Below are 5344 nucleotides of genomic sequence, written 5' to 3' on the forward strand. Positions count from 1 at the left end.
AATTTCCCTCATTTCTTTGACCTATAGAAGTAGACTGACTTTACTTAATCTTGTCTCAGACTCTTCCTTCTCAAAATCCTTGTCTGGATGGCTTGGTCTACTGAACAAGAAGAAACCTATATGTGTCACCTAATTTAAATCCACCACTCCCTCAAGACAGTACCATCTCTGGTCTATAAGATTGTTCTAAGATGGGAGAAGTCATAGGTGCAGCCTCCTCTGAAATAATATCTCCCACTCAAAGAGAGCCCTGGAAAAGGTCAGCTTTATAAAACTAAGTGTTTTCTTAGCAGAACAAGTGGATCTGGTTTCTTTAGTTCAAAGTTTCCCATCATTTTGACCATGGTCATATTTATTCACATTTTCCTCCAGAAAGGAAGAGAGAGTTCTCAAATATTTTGAATAACCAGATAAAACTTTGCTTTTTTTTTTTTTTTTTGTTTTTTGCAAGGCAAATGGGGTTAAATGGCTTGCCCAAGGACACACAGCTAGGTAATTATTAAGTGTCTGAGACTGGATTTGAACCCAGGTTCTCCTGACTCCAAGGTTGTTGCTTTATCCACTGCGCCACCTAGCTGCCCCCTCAGATAAAACTTTGGAAGAAAACTCAGTATTCTTTAGAACAAGCATATCATCAAAAAACATTGTATTAATGGGTGGTACAACAGTTATTTTCAAGAGATTTTTTTTCTGATAGAGTTTGCTAGATGATTTGGTTGGATAGCTACATGACTTGCTGAGATATTTATCTGGAATAGTTTAAATATTCTAGCTGGTCCAGCATTACTTCCCAAGCTGCAGAGTACATTTATATCTCAAGGAGAATCAGTGGATAGTACTATAGGTTCCTAACCTCTTAGTTTCAACACCTGCATCATTTTGTGATCTTCTCTGAAATGGTTCATTTAATGAGACATCATCCTCCAAGACGTCCTGAATCTCTTCTTCTGTGTAATGGAAATGACCAACCACTTCTTCCTCAGAGAGATCCAGTTTGGAATCATCTGGTCCACCTTCATCCTGTCCAAACCTATCTCAGCATGCAACTGCAACACTGTCTTTAGGTAGCAGAGAGATGATTTTAGTTTGTTTAGTTTCTCTGCCTTCAAATGCGCCAGAGGACCCTAGAAAGTAGACATATTGCACAGAACTGCTGAAGCAATTCATTAATAAACTCTGGACCTCTGCTACCAGATCAATTGAAAGTACACCAATTTTGCTGGATATTTCTTTCAGGCATCAAAATGACTAACTCCCACCTTCTGAGTTGTTTAAATATTCATCTAACATAACTTACCCCTCACACAACTGGAGGGAGTAAGCAGGGTTCACATAGACTATGGATTCATCTTATCCATCACCAGAGCTCTAACCTCTCCCACCAGGGAGGTTGACCCAGATATTATGCCTACATTGCTTTTGGTAAAGCTAAATGGAGGCCATCTATTTGGAACTCACAATGTAGCTACAAGAGTATTGTGTGAATGAACCTTTATTTTTAAGATGCTTACTAAACAGATTTTCATTTATATGCTCTAAGATTTTTTTCAAGAATGAAAATCAAATTCTCCAGCAATTTTTATGTTCTATTCTTGTCTCCATCTCTAACTCACTGTCTCTGTTTCTGCTTGTCTTTGTTGTCTCTCTTTTTTCAAAATTGAGGATTTCACTACCTAGTAAAAGGTATTCTATTTGTCTACTTTGTCATTAAATTATTTTAATATCATAAAAATTTCACAGAGTGAGTAATCAATTAAAATGAATTGAAACACAGATCTTTGAATAACTGCTCCAAAGCTCTGGATATTATCCTATCATGGAAATCAGATCCATTAAGGGTCAAAAATAATTTAAAAATATTAATCAGAATTGACTTCCACTCTATATCCAATAAGGAAGTTATTATCCCACTGTGAGCTCATTTAATCTCATAAATAATTTCAAGGATGAGGAGGAAATCCTGGCTATCAAGTCAAAAATCATAGTAATGTAGCAATAAAAGAGTTATATGATCATAAAAGGAAAAATCCACCTGTAGATAAATAGTAATAGAAATGATATTTTATGAAGGAAAACATTTAATTAAACTGCTATGGAGAAAAGAAGTCTAAGTGATTGAGGAAGGAGGTTTAAAATGTAAAACCTCCTAAAACAGTTTTCCTGGTGTTCTTTTATTTTCATTTGATCGTTTAAGCTAATTGTGGTTGTGAACTCTATGACGACTGGGTGTTTGGAGGTACCAGAAAAATAATCACTGTGGAAATCTATAAAGACTCAGGTCCTTTTGAATAAGGTGAAAGTAATGTAAAGTTCATCATATTAAGGACAGTTAAAATTTAAACTGGATAAGTTTTGAGTCACATGAGACCATGCTGTATAAGTGGAAAGTAAATGAACACAGTGTAAAAAAAAGCAATAAAGATGAGAAGAAAGAATGACTCTCTTGGTACGGGAATTTGACTGATTATAAACCTAACCAACCATAGCTGAGTAACATCCATGCTTTGATGAAAGATAACTACAGCAAATTAAACTCCAAAGATGAGGAAGAGAGAGTGATTGCTCCAAATAGTCCACATTGCTGAAATTTATACCCTCATTGTTTTAGGGAGAAAAGTCTTCCTGTCCTCAGTCCTTCCCTTGGAGATTTGCTTCACAAATTGGTGAATTTTTTGTCTATGTTGGTTCTGATAAACAACTGAGTCAAACTTCACACTTCTCCAGTAGAGAACATAGCTCCAACTTAAGACAGAATTGTCGATTTTGAGAAGTTATTATTTCAACAACAACAAAAAAAAAATAAGAAATTTAGGAAAAAACATTTCTCTTCTTTCTATTTTCCTGAAATCCAGTCCTGCTCAATTGTTAATTAACATCATCATTATCATCATCATCATTATTATTAATTAGTTTGAGTTTCTTTCATGGTTTCTGGCCAGAAGAAATTGGTTGGGGACTCTGATTTAGTTAAGTGCTAGTTCAGCAGAAGCATCGTGTGGAGTTCCACTAGTAAATCTGAACAGTAGCCAACACCTAGTAGTAGAGAGATAAAGTAAAACAAATTTGGTCCAGTATTCTGAATATGGCTAAAATTCTTCATAACACTTAAGAGAAGCAAAAGGGATCAAAAGAGGGAAAAAATCAGCACTTGAATCCAAGTCTCAAGTTAAATTCTGACAGGGTCTATTCCTATCTATATAAGCAAGATCTAGTTAATTCTCTCTTCTTCAGTTCATTATCTATTAAGGCTTGTTATAAGTAGACTAGATGACTCCAATGTTGCTTCTTACATTTAGATCCACAAATCTGGACTCTCATGAATGCAAAGAAGCATTTTTCCTCGATGTGGAAACTGAGGCTTCTGACTCTAATGGTTGTTGAGAGCATCAGATGAACTGTAAAACATTTTGTAAACTTTAAAGTACAGTATAAATGCTAATTATTATTATTAATAATATGTATAGTAAAAGTAATACAGAAGGAGCCAAAAATGGCATTTTCCTATAACCTAAACATATATACATAGATTCAGTATGAAAGTCACTTGATGGTTTTGCAACATAACTGGAGGATTCCAGCATACATGTAACAAAAGGCAGAAAGAATTAATAATCATTTCTGAGATGATTTCTTAACAAGTATAAATGAATTCTTATAAGAAGTCCTGCTGTTCTATTATCATTTCCTTTCAACCTGAAGCTCTGTCTCAGTGTTTGCCTATCATCTCACAGCTGTTTATCTAAGAATCATATGAAGATTAATGATTGAATTGAAGGTGTTATTAGAAATATACTCCTGCCTAATTGAATATGTCCCATTAGAAATCTGAATGTATGGGGTCTAAGATAGTATTTATAGTACTTCGTATTATTAAGGAAAATCACTAGTTCATCCATAGATTATAATTTTTAAGGGAATAGATTTTAAAAAGCATCCATTTGACCAAATGTTGGAAATCAGGAGAAAATTAATTTTAAAATATTTATGTTGTGTATAATAATGAAGTTTAAGCATAATTTATACATATGGAAATTATTTATCTTTCCTTTTCTTTGACATCAGAGAAAGTAAACTTCAAATATAAGTAAAGTTATCCTCTAATGAATCAATTTGCTGTTGATCTGAAAATTATCTCTTAGAGTTTCAATGTACTAAAATCTAAATAACATCAAAAAAGGTTATGGTATAAGGACAAGTCATTTATAGAATAACCTCCCAAGAAAAAGAAATCCCTTCTTCATTGGAATCATCTTTTTTGACTTTTAAATAACTTCACAGATAGATATCATCACATTTATAACTTTTTAGCACTTTATTCCCTTCCATGCACTCCATGATAGAAAGGTATTATCAGTTATTCTTAAATACGGCATTTCAAATCTTTCACCTGGTTATGCCACATGCACTAATGATTTCCCTTCTTGTCTCTACCCCCTTGTTTATATAATTTTTAACACTTCTGTTAGGCACCTTTCCTACTCCCAAGTGCTTTCTGAGAATACTGGTAATTTGTTCTAGAGATATATCTTATGTTCGTAGTGTTTGATATATTTCCTCCCCAAAAATAATGTAAGCTTCTTATGAAAAGAGATTGTTTTCCCTGTTTTTTGTATACTCAGAGCTAATTCAATGTCTGAAACTGAAGAAGAAATCAATAAAATTTTCTTTGTTTAACTTCAAATGTTGCTTGAGATATTTAGAACTTCTTTACTAGTATCAGATAGCTGGTATAAGTAGAATTTGAAGCCATTTCTTCTAAGCTTGTAGATCATTTTTGCTATTCATTAGATCACTCTTTCACTCTTTAGTAAATAAAATTTAAAAATATAAGTTCCATTTAAATTGGATTAAGTAGGACTTTCTGTCACGATGTGGAGAGAAACTAGGATCTCTGTTAAGCTCTCCTCCTACCAGATTTTGGAGTGAAAGAACACAAAAAAGATCAGGTCTGAAATGGGGAGCATGGGGGTATTCAGGATAGAGAAACAAAACACAGTTCAGCAGTATCAGGGTGAAGGGGTAGAAGAACCTAAGATCCTTGGCTGTGGGAGCAGAAATCTTGAAATTATGACTTTATTGTGCACTGGACAACTCCACACTGGGAAAGATCCAGGAACCCAAGACCTCCGTTCAGCCTGCACTGTTGGTCTAGATAGCCCACCATGATGGTGAGCCTCTGAAACACCTAGACAAAAAGAAGGCCTGGAGTCCCAGTTGCTCTTTTACCAATGGCCTAGAGCAGTTGACTTCTCCAACACTAAAATTTGGGGTAGAGATCTCGATGCTGACATTCCCAACCTAATGGGCCTAGTCTAATGATAGGCTGCCTGTGGATAGCCCAGAG

At 34.6% G+C, this 5344-nt stretch overlaps 1 pseudogene; it reads right to left on the bottom strand.

The window, feature by feature from the left end:
• Window positions 1-555: 555 nt before the first annotated feature.
• Window positions 556-1167, bottom strand: LOC141492180 (S100P-binding protein-like; annotated as a pseudogene).
• Between the last annotated feature and the right edge of the window lie 4177 nt (window positions 1168-5344).

This window comes from Macrotis lagotis, chromosome 1 (genome assembly GCF_037893015.1).
Source record: "Macrotis lagotis isolate mMagLag1 chromosome 1, bilby.v1.9.chrom.fasta, whole genome shotgun sequence".
Lineage (NCBI taxonomy): Eukaryota > Metazoa > Chordata > Mammalia > Peramelemorphia > Peramelidae > Macrotis > Macrotis lagotis.